Raw genomic sequence first — 19,295 nt, 5'->3', positions numbered from 1 at the left:
CCAAGAATATAATAAAAGCGGCATGCCCATTTAAAAGAAGTTGTTTCCGCTGGTCACACAGAATGAAAATAAAGTATAGTTGTGGACTTGCAAAATAAAATTGAATATATATATATTTTTTTTTATCTATCAAGAATGCAGACCGATTTATCACCATTTACTCCCACCAGGAACAGGACTCATTCTTTCAGTGTGTAGCCTCTTTGCCGCATTACAAGGTCACAAAATAGTTCAGTATGCTGTCCTGCCTAATTAACAAGGGACCACTTCAGAAGTGATCCATTGTACTCGCTGGCACACTAAGGATAATCCTGTGGATTTATGGACAATGCCTAATTTGGACCACAGTATGAGTTGAGATCTTTGCATGAACCAAAGACTTCAGTGCCGATTATTCAACAAACATGCAACAGAGAAATTAACATTTAACAGCTAGATCATATGAACTGATAATTCGATCATGCTAAACTGGGAAGGAGGGAAAAGAAAAAAAAAAAAAAAAAAAAAAAAAAAAAAAAAAAAAAAAAAAAAAAAAAAAAGGGAAGAAAACCAAAATTACGGTAGCACATTTTTCATTAGTAGATTGCAATAAAAACAGACTTGACAATTAGAAGAAGTTAATTACATGGTTTTAAGGGAAACTATAGCATGTTTTTGTCAGAAATGTAATATTTCCTACCCTTAACTATTGGTTATTTTCTCAGACGGCCCATCACAAAATTTGAAGACAGGCACAATTTCATTGCCCTCGGGACAGCAGATAGTCTCATAAGCTTGCAAGGTCCTCTGACCTGAGAGGGGAGGGGGAAGCAGGAGAGCATTGCGGGCAGACGCTGGCCGCTTATAGCAGGGCTGAACAAAAGCAGCTAGGACAGGTTTTGCAACCTGCCCAAAGGGTTCCTACTCAACAGCTCTTGGCTGCCAGGGGTTTACTTGCTACCACAGACTAAAAATCGTGATTTCTCAGACAGATTCTTTGCCTATGGGCTGCTCAACCCATACTTAAAATGGACAATGAACACAAAGCCAGCTAGTCTTAAAATCTGCTATCCTATGCTCCATTTTCAGTAGGAACACAGCTATGGAAGTCTACTGTAAAAACAGCATCTCTACGCAACATTGCATTGTGATGAGTTATGCTTTTACCATACACATAGGCCTCATACATAAATTCCATACTTGCAAGTAATGATCAATTGAAAATGTTAATGTCCAAGCAAACAAATCAAAAGTTAAACCACAGAGACTGACATTAAAGGAGAAACTCAAACCTATAAGTGCCGCCTGGCTTGTACTTTCTTCAAAACGTGTGTGTGTGTAAAAAAAAAAAAAAAAAAGGGGGGGGGGGGGGGCCATGGGCTCACGTTAAGCAAGTTTTCTCTTGGTGAAAAATGCTCTGCTTGTGCCCATAACAACCACTCCTAGGCTGGGTCAGTACACATTTTAGTTCTTTAATTAAAAAAAAAAAAACAAAAAAACAAAAAAAACACACACCTTTCTATATGGGCGACACAGTGGCTTAGTGGTTAGCATGTCTGCCTTGCAGTAAAAATGGGTCATGGGTTTGATTCCCAACCATGGCGCCTCCTGCATGGAGTTTGCATGTTCTCCCTGTGCTTGCGTGGGTTTCCTCCGGGTGCTCCGGTGTCCTCCCACCCTCCAAAGACATGCTGGTAGGTTAATTGGATCCTGTCTAAATTGGCCCTAATATGTGTATGTATGAATGTGAGTTAGGGACCTTAGATTGTACACCCCTTGAGGGTTAGGGACTGATGTGGATGTTCAATATATATATGTAAATTGACAGCGCTATTTTTTACCCGAAATAAATAAATCACCTGCCATTGAGTTACTTGAATTTTCCCACCTGCCTCCTTGTGCACCAGGAGATTGACTGACTAGCATAGTTAAAACAAAGCCCAAGTACAATAGACACTGGATGTTACTTTTGCAAGCAACACACACACTTGGCCTTGGGTGATGTCAGATGGAGCTCATGTATTTCCCCCCCCCCCATGTTGGCCAATTAAGTCTGGAAAAGTGATCAAACTACTGGCATGTTTTTGAAGTGTGGAATGAAAGGAGCAAGAAAAGCCATGTAAAAAGCAAAAAGTCTGCAAACCCCCATTCAGATGGTGCCAGTGGCAAGAACTGAACCTGAGAGCACAGTGTTGCAAGGTAAAAGCACAAAATCGATAAGGCACCATGTGGTTTGGTAAAGTAGATGAGAATAGAGAAATATTTTTAGAGAACATACTGGCACACACAAAAAAAAAAAATAAACCACACACACCCCAAAGTCCAGCACATTTTCCATTTAGAGCACAGTAACAGGTTTGCTTGATGACCCACCTATTCTGCATCTTCCCTATACTCTCGCTTCTCCAATTGCAAACTGGGCAAGCTTCATAATGGGTTTTGTCAGCTTTTGCACAGAGCCAATGCTCTTCCCTTCTGCCCTCATGTGACAGTGCATGTGAATTAGCTGCTCCGGTTACATGCAGTGCATAGTGGGAATACGGACAGAGGTCACATGACCCTCTATACTTGCAAGTATTGGAAAATTTCAGGTTAATTTAGAAAAGTGAACAAAAAACTAACCCTAAAAAACACGTCTTATTTAATCTTCACTTAGTGCATTAGGCTAGGGTTATATCCATGCACGGTGGTAACAAACACGCGTTGATGTGCTTTTTTTCAGCTCGTTAACATGAGCTGCATTAGCAGAACCCATTTATTTGAATAGGTTAACCTCATGTACCAAAAGAAGTGCATTTTTATTTTTTTTTTTATAATGCAGCACTCAAGTTGCCATGCATTGCAGAGCACTACAACACATGTTCATTCTTAATGGCAGCCCCATCAACAAGGTAAACATGCATTTTTGTGCATTGCAAAAATCTCAAGCATTCCCACAGTGCACAGGTGTGAACAGAGCCCGCTTGTTTTGGCAGTCAATGGAAGAGTGAAAGGCTAAAAAGAGGGTACATGCACTGAACTTTTAAGTGGTAAAAAAAAAAAAAAAAAAAAAAAAAAAAAATTTAAAAGCCTACCTACAATTTACCTGTCTTGTGTCAAACAGTGACATAGGGGCTGTTTGATGGAACCACAATGCACAGCAGATGACTTGTATTTGGACCCTTGGGTCACATCACCTCCTTGTATTAGGTCAACTGTGCCATCTGGCTCCATATGTGCTTTTAGAACAGCCAATTTTTGGACCTTTGACATGTGCCAGAACCTACTGCCAAGTGCCCATAAACCGCAGGAGAAGGAGCTCAGGCTGCTCAACACACTAGTTTTAAATCTAGCAGTAGGTATCCATTTCAGTGAGTCACATCAACTCAGTTTCCCAGGCACACAGGTGTGAAGAGATAGAAGAAAAAAAAAAAACCACCACCCCACACACAGCTGCATGTAGTTTAGTGTGGAAAGCACAGACAGATCTATAGCATGTGTAGGTATAGGAGAAAGAACAGCCACAAGTCATTGTTTCTATGTATAGTTTTATTTAATTCATAATATATTACATACACAATAGCTCTCATATATATATATATATATATATATATATATATATATATATATATATATATATATATATATATATAGAGATATAGAGAGAGAGAGAGTTTATGATTGCACCTTGCTGTGTTTATCCAAGGTGGTCTGCACACAATGGACTTGCTGCCATCTTTAATTTCATGAAACACCCACAATGCTCCAGGTGTCTCCCTAGGCCAGAGCATATCCGAATGTACGTAGCCAGAGCAAAAATAAATCCACATAGAAATATTAGCCAATTCTCATTTCATTCAGATGTGTATATTAATTATTGATCTACTTAGCATCCACCTTGACATGATCATAAAATTAATTTTATTAAATTTGAATCTTGCCTAACAACCATGAAAAGGTGAGCTCTTATTAACATAGTGCATTAATACCTATAAATACAGTATGTTCAGTAAAGACAGTGTTCATTGTACATGGATAGGGTACATAGATACAATTCTGCATGGTGTTGACAGAGCAGGGATGTCCAATTGGCCCTAGAGCTTTCAGATGCATAGGCAGTCAAAGACGAACATTGCCTTTATAGCAAAGGATGATGCGGTTGCATCCAGCAGTTTTCCCCATTCAGCTTTTTAGCTGTACAATGACCTTTGAGCCCCAGGCTCCTCCCTCTGTCTCTGCAGTTAAAGCTTCTGTTGTCTAATTTGCATGAGGCCGGTATAGGCCCAAACAGCTTAGAGAAAACATTGAGCACTAAATAACTTGACATTTAACACCGCATATCAAACATCTGGCAAGTTTTGGATTATATAGCATTTTTTTTAATACATTTTGTTTATTCACAAGTAAATGTAACGCCTAGAAATATGATTCTTGTATTTGCATTTTTATTACTGCTTGAAATAAAAAAACATTTTGTTTATAGTCAGAACATTATAGGCAAATATCGTTGTTAATTTAGCTTCAGACAATGTTAAAATGTTAGTAAATATGTTTCCACATCATGATCACAGTCTTGTCAGTCCCCAATTTACATTGTGTTTAAGCTGCGAAGTACACACAATTAAAGGCGATTGTTGGGCAAAATTTCAAGTTAAGCCCAAACAACATCCTGCTGATTTGCTGGCCATTTGTTTAGAATTGGTGTAGACAGCAATTGTTAAGTAAATCAGGACCAAGACAAAGACACTTTAATTGAAATTAGAAAGCCTAATATTAAGTGCCAAATTGTTTAGGGTAAATGCTGATGGACGAGGATAAAATTCCAGGATGAACCGCTCTATTCTGCAGGCAGAATCTTATCCCCCCCCCCCCCCCCCAATTAAATCAAGCAGAAATACATTTCACCCAAAAAAAAACAAACACCCCACAGAAGGAGGGGATTGTAGAACCATAATTGTAGAATTAAAAAAAGAGAAAATTCAACTGCCAGAGTAAAAATGCTACACAAATTTAAAAAGGAATAAAAAAAAAATAAAAAAAAAAAATAAATAAATAAAAAATTGCCAGTTTCAGCCATTTGTTTTATGTCAAAGAAAAAAAAAAAGTGGGGAGTATATTATTTTATTAGACTTACACTCTTGTATCTGCCTTAAGACAACCAGCCATTCTAGCAATAAAATATATTATTACCCATGCTATTATCTGCATAGAGAAAAGGCCATTCTAGCAATAAAATGTACAAACACCTATTTTACAGTATTCAAGTTATCAATGCATCTATTCTAGAATACATTTATAGAAATAAATAATACAACAGAGACCACCAACCTGCTCACACTGCTTTTCCCCAATCCATGCACTCCTCCTATGCACAGCTTCTAATTACAATCCATGGAATCTTGATGATTATTTCTTTCTAAAACATAGAAATCTCATAGATCTGAACCGTCTTCTGCATAAAAATAGACCATTTTTTTTCTCCAAGTTTCCCAAAGCAGTATTTTATAGCTGCTAGCATATGTTTTATTGTTCACTGTCAAGAGCTCCAGCCTGCACAAAGACTCATTACCTACTGCTTGTCGAACAGCTACACAATCTCACTGAGCTTGCCTGGATGCTGATCACATGGGAGGCTTGTCTGAAAAAAGCAGGCATCCACTGATTTCACTGTCTAGGGATATTTTTATCAGCTGAATCTTAGCAAGAGGAAGGGCCAGCGAATCAGCCAAGCTGTTTGAAGTCATTAATCCACGGCAAATCATTAAGAGGCCTCGAACGGTGTGGTTTTCATTAAAATAAAGAAAAATACATATATATCCATAAGGAGTGTCTAATAAATTAGGGAAACAGCCTTCTAAAGCAGTCAGCCCATCAATCAGTGGGATTCCCAGAATTTTATTGGCGTTTTGTTGTGCAATAAAACACTGCAGATAATTATTTTACGGCAGCGCACATTCAGTGATCCACGGAAAGGTTTGATTTTAAATATAAATATTGATCTGTTCAGGCAACATTTTTTTTATTTGGTCACTGAGGTTGGATGTATCAGAAAATATATGACTTTTTTGTGACTGTTAAAGTATTACTAAACCCACAACAGTAAAATCAGTCTGTATATGCAGTAAAGCATGCTTGTTATACTCACTGTGGAACCTAAGGGGTTAATCCTCTGCACTGTGTAAAAAAGGCTGTTTGATCCTGTCTTCTCTGGTCCTCCCCTTCTTCTACTGTCCCCATTTCATCTGCTGATAGCACAAAGCCTTGGGGGCAACTGCACATGCTCAGTTTGATGTGTATTGCTAGAGAGTTTTTTTTTTTTTTTTGGGGAGAGTGCATGTGATTAACACATGGCCAATCAGCACTGTCCAGACAGAGGGTCAGGGGTTATGCAGCCTCATAGGACAATCAGGGGATAATGAAGACTCCTCCTACAAGCTGTAACCAGTGCTCTGCTGGACACTGATAAAAGTCACAATACCGCTATAGCTGCTGATGAGAAAAGGTATTTAGCAGTTTATATTTACTAAATTATTTGCATTTTCATGTTCTGTGTACTTTGGGAGCGCAGATATAGGGAATGCAGGGTCCTGGGTTTGGTAACACTTTAAGACTCCGGTTGCACTGGGTGCGACTTGGTATGTGATTTGCATGCTGTGCAACTTGCAAATCGCATGCCAAGTCACACCCTATTGTCCGCAATTACAGCGGTCATATCGGTGCAGTTCTGACTTCTAAAGTAGTGCATGCACTACTTTTGGTGCAATTTGCATAGAAATCTGTGTCAGATGTCTTGCAAATCGCACCTCAAATTGCAATGACATCCGACTTTGAAATCGTGCAACTTACAGTGAAGTCGCACGATTTCAAAGTCAGGATCGATGTGACTGGAGGTGTAATGCCAATCACGCTGCAATTTAGTAGTAATCAGAAAACAATGATAATCATAAAGATAATCTTGGTTACCTAATAATGGGGTCTGCTTTATATGCAGACCCCATTAAATATTAAATATACCACTGTTTCATAAACTGTATGAAACATTTTGACTTATCTTAACGTTCTCTCTTCCCCCTACAATTGTCCTGCTGAATTTAGCCACCGATGTCCAGAGGTGGCCAGAGGAAATAAATACTCAGATATTTTTTTAAAAATGTAAAGTATGAGATTTGGTGCTGGCCCCTTAATCTTGTTTCCCTAAGCACTTGGCCTACAAATGCCAATATGTCGATCTCAACAGAAAAATTTGCAATTTACATATAATTTCAGCTAAGCGTTCTGATGGTTTTAATGTGCCGTTTTATCTGAAGGTAACTTCTGCTTATAATTTTTTTCTTCATATGCTCATCTTCAATTGCCTAGGATTGTAAAAGTTTCCCTTTAATAAAAGAAAATTGTATGAAACATAAAGCCTAATTTATGGTAAGTAGAAATGTTTGCATGACAACCAGTCTCTATAGCGAGTAAAATAAAACACGCTGATCCAGGGGCGGACTGACAACTCATGGGGCCCCCAGGCAATAGGGGATCCTGGGGCCCCTGTGCCCTTGCCCAAACTCAAAAAAGCCTAGGAAAAAGGTACCAGGGGCATCTCATGGGGCCCCCTACTGATCCCGGGCCCTCGGGCAGTGCCCGAGTTTCCAAATGATCAGTCCGCCCCTGCGCTGATCCTACCAGGTGCCACCTTTTTATTCATGTATAGCAGAGGGGAGCGGAGCATACCACAGACGTATATAAAAAAAACTTTGGTAAAAAGGAGTGGATTTTGCTCAACACCTCAACCCAAAAAGTAATTGTATGTATACAGATATTGTATATTTAGTCATCCTAGTTGATTCATATATCCAGAAATGAAAAATCTAAAACTGACAGATGTCATTGACTTACTCATTTTTTTGTATTGTTTAAAAGCCAAAGTACATGAACATATACATAGACCCACTAAACAAAATATCAAAAGTCATGTCTAAATATCAATTTCCTTCAAACCTTCAAACTTAGTATCACATATATATAATTTAATTATAATTGTCATATCTTTGTATAGGACTGGTTTAAATTATCAATCAAAACTAAGAGCTCTCAGAAACAAAGGGACAGCCATTGAAAGTAGACAAGGATTGACAAGGTGGCCTCAAGGCTAATAAATGTGCAGCATGCTGAGCTAGCATTCCCCCCCAGTCAATCTTTAAAGCAAATGGCAAAAAATATACGTTGAATGAATCACTGTTTCTCAGGGCATGACACTATATCATGGACAAAAGGTAGGCCCAGTAAGTCCCTATGTGCTTGGTAATTGAAGTTGCATCAATTATGGTTCCACCTAAAGTGGTTGTAAAGGCTCAAGGTTTTTTACCTTCATGCATTCTATGCAAGAAGGTAAAAAACCTTCTGTGTGCAGCAGTGCCCCCAGCCCCCTCATTACTTACCTGAGCCCCTTCGCGATCCATCGATGTGCACACCAGCCTCAGCTGTCCCTGATCTCTGTCTCTTCATTGGCTGAGACAGCAAGCGGGAGCAAAACCACTGCACACAAGTAAGTATAGACATGTTACATAGTTACATAGTTAGTCCGGCTGAAAAAAGACAAAAGTCCATCCATTTCAACCATAGAAAAAAAAGTTATAATCCTATACCCACAGTTGATCCAGAGGAAGGCAAAAAAAACCCCCAGCAAAACATGATCCAATTTGCACCTGCTGGGAAAAAAAATTCCTTCCTGATCCCCTGAGAGGCAATCAGATATTTCCTGGATCAACTTTACCTATAAATGTTAGTATCCAGTTCTATTCTGTGTATCTAAGAAAGAATCCAGGACTTTTTTGAAGCAATCCACTGAGCTGGCCAAAACCAACTCTTGAGGGAGTCTATTCCACATTTTCACAGCTCTCACTGTGAAGAAACCTTTCCGTGTTTGGAGATTAAATTTCTTTTCCTCCAGATGTAAAGAGTGCCCCCTTGTCCTCTGTGTTGACCTCAGGGTGAATAACTCTACACCGAGCTCACTATATGAACCACTGATGTATTTATACATGTTCCTCTAATCTTTCCTCATAGCTGATCTCCTACATGCCTCGTATCAGTTTGGTTGCCCTTCTCTGTACTTTCTCCAGTTCCCCAATGTTCTTTTTGTGAATTGGTGCCCAAAACTGAACTGCATATTCTAGATGAGGTCTTACTAATGATTTGTACAGGGGTAATATGATAGCTCTTTCTCTGGAGTCTATACCTCTTTTAATACAAGAGAGGATTTTGCTCGCTTTAGAAACTGCAGCTTGACATTGCATGCCATTATTATTATTATTATTATACAGTATTTATAAAGCGCCAATAGTTCGCTCAGCGCTGTACATTACAAAGGGGGACAGAACATGTGACAGAGCAATACCAATACAATGCAAAACATGAGGGGATCGAGGGCCCTGCTCTTTCAAGCTTACAATCTAGGAGGGAGGGGATGGTGGCACAGGAGGAGATAGCTGTGGGGGATGGAGTGGTAGGAAGAGTGGAGGAGGTCGGCAAGTTAGCAGGGGGCGGGTAGGCTTCCCTGAAGAGATGGGTTTTCAGGGTGCGCCTAAAGGAGAGGAGAGTAGGTGATAATCTGATGGGTTGGGGCAGGGAGTTCCAGAGGATGGGTGACACCCTGGAGAAGTCCTGGAGGCGGGCATGGGAGGAGGAGACCAGGGAACTAGAGAGAAGGAGGTCTTGTGAGGAGCGGAGTGTGCGTGCTGGGCGGTACTTGGATATTAGGTCAGTGATGTAGTTCGGGGCAGTATGGTGGACAGCTTTGTACGTCAGCGTTAGGATTTTGAATTTGATCCGTTGCGCAATCGGAAGCCAGTGGAGGGATTGGCAGAGGGGGGTGGCGGAAACGGAGCGGTTGGAAAGGTGAATGAGTCTGGCAGCCGTATTCAGGATGGACTGAAGCGGGGATAGCCAGCGGCGAGGCAGGCCAGTGAGGAGGGAGTTGCAGTAGTCGAGTCGCGATATGATGAGGGAGTGGATGAGCTGTTTAGTGGTTTCTGGAGTTAGGAACGTGCGGATTTTGGCGATGTTGCGGAGGTGGAGTCTGCACGAGTTTGTTAAAGAGTGGACTTGGGGCTGGAAGGATAGGTTGGAGTCCAAAATAACACCAAGTACTCTGGCCTGCGGGGCGGGTTTGATGGTGGCGTTGTTGGACATGATGGAGAAGTTAATGGGGGGTGGTGTCCGGGCTGGAGGGAAGACAAGAAACTCGGTTTTGGAGAGGTTCAGTTTAAGGAAGTGGAGCGACATCCAGTCTGATATGTCGCTCAGCAGGTGTGTGATTCGGGCGGAGACCGAGGTGGTGAGGTGGGGGGTTGAGAGATAGATTTGTGTGTCGTATTATTAAGCTTGTGATCTACCAGAACCCCCAGATCCTTCTCCACCATTGATTCCTCCAGTTGTACCCCCCCCCCAGTATATATGATGCATGCAAATTCTTAGCCCCCAAGTGCATAACCTTACATTTATCAACATTAAATCTCATTTGCCACATAGTTGCCCAATTACACAGTGCATTGAGGTCGGCTTGTAAGTTGAAGACATCCTGTAAGGATGTTATTCCACTGCACAGCTTGGTGTCATCTGCAAAGACTGAATGGGATTTTTAATCTCAGACCCTATATCGTTTATAAATATATTAAAAAGTAAGGGTCCCAACACTGAACCCTGGGGTACACCACTGATGACCCCAGACCATTCAGAGTATGAATCATTAACCACTACTCTCTGAATACGATCTTTTATAGTCAGTTTTCTACCCATTTACATACCAACTTTTCCAAGCCCGTAGACTTTACCTTACCCATTAGCTGTGTGTGGGGAACTGTGTCAAACACTTTTGCAAAATCCAAGTCCACCGCCATCCCTCTGTCCAAGGTTTTGCTCACCCCCTCATGAAAAGAAATAAGATTTGTTTGACAACTTCTGTCTTTCATGAATCCATGCTATCTGTTGCTTAAAATATTTTTTCCCAGCAAGAACTCATCTATGTGGTCTTTTATTAAACTCTCCAGTATCTTCCCAACTATAGAAGTTAAACTAACAGGTCTATGTTTGTTATTAAAAAAAAAACCTTTAGAATCGCTTTAAAGACCCATATGTAGATAAAGGCTCAATACACTTGTTATAGCCACGAAAATCCAAACCAAGAAGGGGACAGCTGGATGTGGTCCAGAGGAGGAAACAGAGTTGTTGTGAAAGTGTTCTAAGGATATCTGTTGACCCAGATTCACCATGTATAGCCGTCAACCTCCCTCACACAAATTACTGCTGTTAAAAGGCATCCACATACATATTCCGGTTCAATTAGCCAGCACAGATGTCCCATGTATGTTTTAGCCCCAATGCAGATTAGAGATTATGGGTAAGATTGCAGTCTAAAGATAGTGGCCTTCTAAGACCCATAGCTTCATAGGAATTAAATATTACTCATTTTGCACAGAAAATAGGTATACTTATCAGTCCATAATTTGGTCCGCTATCAGTGCAGACATGGGTAATGATCTGCCTGACCAGTTTTGCCAGACCCCCCCCCCGGCTGCTTTAGAGGCATGTGACTAAGACTTGATTCACCATCAGTGTTACCATATAAACATGGTCCAAAGCATTACTTAATGGACAATAAAGTAAAAAGTGGTTGTGTGAAAATAAATAAATGATCGGATCAGATGGCAGTTAGGTGTTACTGGACAGGTAGTCTGTTTATTTCTGACCACCCATAGAGGAGAGTGGGTTGTGTCAATGTCCACTCTGCATAAGCGGAGCAGACATGGACCTGTCACCTGCCTGTTCAGCGGGGATCAGCTAAGCAAGCTAATCGCAGGCGGTGTCTGCCCCATATGACAGGGGCCTTTTCAATTAGGCTTTCATAGTTTCTCAACCGATTATACGGTAATAATATGGGCTTTGCTATATTACTTTGAACTTATTCCCGAGAACAGTCTTTAACTAGAAAAGCTACAATTTCTGGGGAAATTGTGTGAAGGGTTCTTGCCTCCACCAATAGTCTACAACTGGAGTGGCCGGAGTAACTGGGTGGAGTGGCTTGTCACTCTGCTGCCTGCTCACACACCTGGGTTCCTATAGCAACTCACTCTACAGCAAGGGCAGAGAAGAGCGGTTAAAAACAAACTGCTCCAGCTTGCTCACTTCACTGGCGGTTGCCATCTTCAAACGATTGTAGTTTATAAATTCTAAATCCTACACCAAAGAGCTTTATATTATGAGAATCACAAGACCCAGACCTACATTTAGATGCATAGTATGTCTCTGAAATATTAAAAATGAAGGCACAGTTGCAGTTTAGAAATTGCCCTTCAAATTTGAGGTGGCTAGAGTGGAGTTTCAATGAATGTCAATGGGCGGCGTGAGTTGCAAACAAATGGTCATATTGTGAAAACTATCAGGACTATGGCTTAGCCGTGGACATTTTTAGTGGCAGCAGGGATAGCTGAACGTTTTGATGTAGGTGGGCTTGAAAATGAGAGAGTGATGGTAGTTTAGAAATCATGTCCTGATTTTTCAGCTCACACTCTAGCTTTTGTCAGCTCCCACTCTAGTTTTGAACATTCCGCCATTCATTCCTATGGGACCAATTTCACACAAAAACGCCAATATTTCGTGAACCATTCGGCGAAACGTTCCACAAAGTAATAGCACACCAATCGGGAACAATTCGCACATTTCGGTGTATTACTGTCTATGTAGTGTAAAAACTGTGGGAGGAGTTAGGGTGGTAAATTTGGCTATAATAATAAGAATATACAGTGGGGATCGAAAGTTTGGACACCCCAGCTAAAAATGTGCATTAATGTGCATAAAGAAGCCAAGGAAAGATGGAAAAATCTCCAAAAGGCATCAAATTACAGATTAGACAGACATTCTTATAATATGTCAACAAAAGTTAGATTTGATTTCCATCATTTACACTTTCAAAATAACAGAAAACAAAAAAATGGCGTCTGCAAAAGTTTGGGCACCCTGCAGAATTTATAGCATGCACTGCCCCCTTTGCAAAGCTGAGACCTGCCAGTGTCATGGATTGTTCTCATTCATCATCTGGGAAGACCAGGTTATGTCAATCTCAAAGGTTTTAAATGCCCAGACTCATCTGACCTTGCCCCAACAATCAGAACCATGGGTTCTTCTAAGCAGTTGTCTAGAAAACTGAAACTGAAAATAGTTGACGCTCACAAAGCTGGAGAAGGCTATAAGAAGATAGCAAAGCGTTTTCAGATGTCAATATCCTCTGTTCGGAATGTAATTAAGAAATGGCAGTCATCAGGAACAGTGGAAGTTAAAGCAAGATCTGGAAGACCAAGAAAAATATCAGACAGAACAGCTCGCAGGATTGTGAGAAAAACTATTCAAAACCCACTTTTGACTGCACGATCCCTCCAAAAAGATCTGGCAGACACTGGAGTTGTGGTACACTATTCCACTATAAAGAGATACTTGTACAAATATGGTCTTCATGGAAGAGTCATCAGAAGAAAACCTCTTCTGCGTCCTCACCACAAAAATCATCATTTGAACTTTGCAAATGAACATATAGACAAGCCTGATGCATTTTGGAAACAAGTTCTGTGGACCGATGAGGTTAAAATTGAACTTTTTGGCCGGAATGAGCAAAGGTACGTTTGGAGAAGAAAGGGCACAGAATTTAATGAAAAGAACCTCTGTCCAACTGTTATGCATGGGGTTGGATCAATCATGCTTTGGGGTTGTGTTGCAGCCAGTGGCACAGGGAACATCTCACGAGTAGAAGGAAAAATGGATTCAATAAAATTTCAGCAAATTTTGGATGGTAACGATGCCATCTGTGAAAAAGCTGAAGTTAAAGAGAGGATGGCTTCTACAAATGGATAATGATCCTAAACACACCTCTAAATCCACGGGGGATTACATCAAGAGGCGTAAACTGAAGGTTTTGCCATGGCCTTCAAAATCTCCTGACCTCAACATAATTGAAAATCTATGGATAGACCTTAAAAGAGCAGTGCGTGACAGACAGCCCAGAAATCTCAAAGAACTGGAAGACTTTTGTAAGGAAGAATGGGCAAAGATACCTCAAAGAAGAATTGAAAGACTCTTGGCTGGCTACAAAAAGCGTTTACAAGCTGTGATACTTGCCAAAGGGGGCAGTACAAGATATTAACTCTGCAGGGTGCCCAAACTTTTGCAGACTCCATTTTTTTGTTTTCTGTTATTTTGAAAGTGTAAATGATGGAAATCAAATCTAACTTTTGTTGACATATTATAAGAATGTCTAATCTGTAATTTGATGCCTTTTGGAGATTTTTCCATCTTTCCTTGGCTTCTTTATGCACATTAATACAAATTTTTAGCTGGGGTGCCCAAACTTTCGATCCCCACTGTGTATGTGAGATAACAGTAAGTGGTCTTGCCATGCAAGAACACTTAATTAGAATTCTCATTTCATTTTTCTTCAGCAGTTTGAAAACTTGCCAATTGTGTATGTAATACTTTCCTTTTGTGTGTGTTATATTGCAGAGTCCTTGACTCATCTATACCTTTGACTGAGTATGTACAACATAGGTGCATGTCTTTGTCAGCATTGATGTTGTTAGTTTATTCCCATTTAAATACTAATAGAAATTCTTTTGTATTTATTAAAAATTTCAGCTCCTTGATTAATCACCCACGTTGATTCTGAGTATGCTTTGTCTCAGATCAGACAGTGTCTGGGATTACTGTGTATGTTGAGTTCCATACTAATACAGACATAATATGGCCCTGAAAATTCACACAACTGTTGGGTTATAGTAGGCTCATATTAAACCTGACTGACAGCTTTCCTGCCAAACAGTCATTCTAAATAGACAAAAAGATATAAATAAATGACCATTCATTGGACTTATTTATTAAATGGGATGTGTGAAATTGACTTTTCACTTTCTCAAATTATAGGCACAATTTTCCAATTTTGGTGAAATGCTTTGGAGCCAATTGGGAAGATGAAATCAAGGTGGTTTTTGGTGGTTTTAGGGATAAAATGGGTTTTAAATGGCTTTTGAAGCTTACAAAACCTCTTTTCAGCTATTCTAGTCCTGTTCACATGCAAAAAAAAAAATGATCCTATTACTTTCTTTTTCACAGAAAATAAAAACAGTAAAAAATGAAATAAAATATTTAAAGCAACAAAAATAACAGAAATAAATGAATCACACACAACCCAAAAAAACCCAGAACCCTAATCTACCCTAAATAAAGCACCCCCTATAAAAACACACCTTTTAGATAAAGATAAAAAGAGTAGATCAACAAGAGCAGTTCCATGAGTGAAACTGAGATTTCACACTTTGGCAAAATTTTGCCAACATCTAAATTTGTCATTTCAAGGTGAAATAATTTTCACTGAAAACATTACACTCATCACTAACTAATAAAATATTGAATGTATACATTTATTCCTTTAAATTGTAAACAGTCTTTTGTGAATGTTACGGTTTGCTTTATAAAGCACAGCCTAATGAGTCAGTTTAATACAAAAAACGAAATAACGCAAAATGTGTTGCATGGAAGTATTGCCCAATAGGATAACATTCAGTTTAGTTGAATAATTATTTTGCAGTCTAGTCACGTTTCAAGCAAGCAGTGAATACTTAAAAAAAAAAAAAATTCTCGTCTGTATGTGCTCTTTGCCTCACTGGAGTATTTTTTTTTTTCTCTGAATGCTCGAGCTTTTTCTTGGATTAATTGTACATCCTATACAATATCGACGACTGGCACACACCACTCATACATTAATGTATGTAGCCCATTCATTAAGAAGCTTGCTGTCCTTGTAAGAATCGCTTTCAATGATGGAGAGAAGGAAGGGAGTAAAATATGATTCATTTGGCATTCTGTTGCGTATGAAATATGCGTGGGAAGGATGCCTTAAAGAGCAGCTGATGAGAGCAAAGAACGTGTGGAAATAGATGTTTATAAAGGAAATGAAAATAAAGAAAATGAAAACAATGGATTAAAACAAAGATTTTTAGCTTCCTCCAAGTCATTGCTTGGTACGTTGGCTAGGTGGTATTCATAATCTTCCATAGTCCTGGTCAATAGACAGCACAGTCACTAAAGCTGTGAATTTAAAGGGTTAGTTCACCTTTTAAAAAAAAAATGAAAAGAAAAGGTGAACACTGTACACATGGCCCACCACCCCTGATCCCCACTGTACTTGGGTGGGTGATGAGCTGTCAGTGCCCACGCAGCCAGTGTAGCAGTCAGGGATTTAAAATCCCTGCTGTTCTCCCTCTTCACTCTGTAGTTCTTCAGGGATGGATAAGAGCGATTCTGATTGATTACAGCCGTCACGTGACAATGCTAACCAATCATTTTTGTTCTGATCTGTTCTGGAGGTCTTGCAGAAGGAGAGAAGAGTGGGAATGTCAAATCCCCGGACCACTACACCAGCTGAGTTGGCACTCATCACCCACAGAGGTAAGTACAGGGGGAACCGGGAGGTGGCGGTGGTGTCCGCTGTTACTTCACCTTTTCATTTTTTTCTGAAATTGGTATCAAACCCTTTAAAGCACATCCAAACCCAAGAACAAAAATGTAACATATTGTAGCTTACCAGTCCTCAGAAGTGTTGGCTGCGTTAGTCTCCTTTTTTCTCTTTTTTTTTCCACTAAATTTCATCCTGCCAGTAATACACTTCCTGTCCTAGGCTGACAGCACTAACTTATCTTACTATGTACAGTAAATGGAGCTTTGTTATACTAGGGAAGGACTACAGAACACCTTTCCCTCTCTTCCTCTCCATAAAATAGGGAGGAAGTGTTTTGTAATCTACAGAGAGAAATGGAAATAATGCTAACTGATAAATGTGCAGAACAGGCAGAGTGTACAGGAAGATTTCTGAAAGGATCATCAGGTATTTTTTGGGTTGGTCATTTGTTTAGTATCTTATCAAACAATTATAACAAAACATTTTCATTCCAGAACGTAGCAAATAAGCGACATTCACTGCTAGGGTTTCCATTCATGTTAAAGTGAACAAAAAGTGTTATTGCATTTTTTTGTGTATAATTTTCAGAATTCAACATGTATTTTTCATTTCACACATATCTCCTCTTCTTCTTGTAGAGACTATTGGGGTTATTCAGGTATACAGTCAGTGATGGACTTTCATAGTAAGTAGTATGGATACATCCCTTTCCTTTTACATTAACTTTCCTGTTGAATGAAACATTAAATTTTACGAGGTGGTATCAAAATGTTTTGAGACTAGTTTTGTAACACACCAACAGATGGCAGCACAAGGCTGCATGCAGAGTCACAGGGAGCACCAACCTTCATATGTCAGTGTGCCAAAAGACATCATGCTGTGTACATTGGGAGCTGTGCAACTGGTGCTATTGTAATCACGTGCGCTACCACGTCTGCTATTTCATCATTGACAGAAACAAGCAAATATGAAATTCTGTGTGAAAATGGACAAATCTGCCACAGAGACATTTGACATTATTTGGCGATGCTGCAATGAATTGTTCCAGGTGTTTTGAGTGGCACACGTACTTCAAGAACATCACTAGAAGATGACGACCCCTGAAAACGCGCTCTTCCCAAAGATGACGATTCAGCTCAAAGGTTGCCGTTTTGACAACAATGTTGAGATCCAGTGATCTGCCCAGTTTCATGCAGAATTTCATGTTTTCTCTTTGTTCTAACTTGTTGTCTATGATGAAACAGCAGACGTGGTAACACACACGAAAGGAAATCAACAGTTGCACAGCTCCTGATGTACACAGGACAATGTCTTTTGGCACATTGACTTATAAAGATTGGTGCTCCCTGTGACTGTGCGTGCAGCCTTGTGCTGCCATCTGTTGGTGTGTTACAAAACTAGTCTCGAAACTTTCTGATTATTATTATACAGGATTTATATAGCGCCAACAGGGAGACAGTACAATTACAATACATTTCAGTACAGAAGGAATATGAGGGCCCTGCTCATGGAGCTTACAATCTAAAGGAAGGGGGAGGTGATACAAAAGGTGATAGCTGAGGGGGATGATCTGGTGGATGTGATTCAAGTATGAGGTGATACCACCTCGTATGGGAAGGATTCCCCCATCCACCTCAACTGTGTGGGTGGGGGAATCAGGTCCATTTTTTTCATTCAGCTCACTGGCTAATTGAAAAAAAAACTGAACAGTGCATGACCAGCTTTAGTGTATCTAAATCTGCTAGTACATTTATCACTCCCCTTCTCCCAGACTGACAAACAAAAGAAAAAAAAACTGTTTGCTGTAACTGCTTATAAAGTATTGGCTGGAGTTTGGCTTCAATCTATTAGTGTATTTACATCTGCTAGTCCATCTAACACTTCCCTCCCTTCAGAACGACAATGCTGCTGTCCATAGGAGCCCCCTGTGCTCCTTCATCGAATGAGTGAGGGTGCTCTAAAACAGGGGATGTGTTACTGGCCAGATCACCAGGTGAAAACAGCCTAAAAAGAGAAAACTAATGTAGCCACTGCATCTAAGGATTGGTAAGCTGCAATCTATAACATTTTGGGATTTAGGTTTAATACTACTTTTCACTGCACTTGGAGTTTTACTGTATTGGCCTGCTGTTGGCTGATGTCACAGAGCTGGCTCAGGCTCTGCAGGGATCCAGACAATAATGTAGGGACCCACCCAGATATCTGACCGTCAGCTGGCTCAGCCTCTCAGAATGCCACTGAGAGCCTGAGCAAGCTACTCCCACCCTCTCCAAAGCCCGACACTCCAGTGAGCGTGGAGGGGCAGAGCAGAGAGCAGTGATTGACACTCATTGGCTCTTTGCTCACTGAAGACCGAGAATGAAGGATCGGTGGGGTTTGATTGCTCAGTTCTCGGTATGGAGACAGCAGGGGACAGATGCAGCAGCAGATTGATGCTGTGTTCACCTAGGTGAGTATGAATGTTTATTTTGTTATTGTTTTGAATCCTGCACTTCCCTTTTACCCGCTTCCTGTCCGCTTTATAGCAGAAGTACTGCTACAGGGCGGCACAGGTGTGCAAAATCATGTATATATACGTGATTTTGCATTTCCGGGTAGGGGGAACGCGTGCCCTACGCACGCCACCATTCGCAGCTGCGGCTGTCAATCACCGGGTCCCGACTGGTGATTACTCGCCTGTGTCCGGTGATTGCCGAGCATCTCCGATGGGTGGGAGAACTGTTAGTAAACAAAACAGTTCTCCTCCCTGTCAGCTCTTGCACACTGCTTTGCAGAGCAGTGTGCTTACAGTGAAGCACTAACACATAGCCCCATAGTAAAACAGCACACGGCACACAGTTAACCCTTTGAT

At 40.4% G+C, this 19,295-nt stretch overlaps 1 protein-coding gene across 3 annotated transcripts in view; it reads right to left on the bottom strand.

The window, feature by feature from the left end:
• Positions 1-19,295, bottom strand: part of CSRNP3 (cysteine and serine rich nuclear protein 3) — a 143,682-nt gene that overhangs the window by 48,462 nt on the left and 75,925 nt on the right. Inside the window, exon 1 of one of the 3 annotated variants that reach the window (XM_089660214.1) lies at positions 5,287-5,565. The exons of the other annotated variants lie outside the window; for them this stretch is intronic. The gene's annotated coding sequence lies outside the window, so the exon portion shown is untranslated. Of the gene's footprint in view, positions 1-5,286; positions 5,566-19,295 lie in introns of those variants that run through there. 3 annotated transcript variants of the gene reach the window in all.

This window comes from Staurois parvus, unplaced genomic scaffold (genome assembly GCF_062004578.1).
Source record: "Staurois parvus isolate SC_StPar_1 unplaced genomic scaffold, SC_StPar_1.0 ptg000031l, whole genome shotgun sequence".
NCBI classification, from domain to species: Eukaryota; Metazoa; Chordata; class Amphibia; order Anura; family Ranidae; genus Staurois; species Staurois parvus.
The sequence above is the reverse complement of the archived record's forward strand: the minus strand, read 5'-3'. Positions and strand labels throughout refer to the sequence as shown.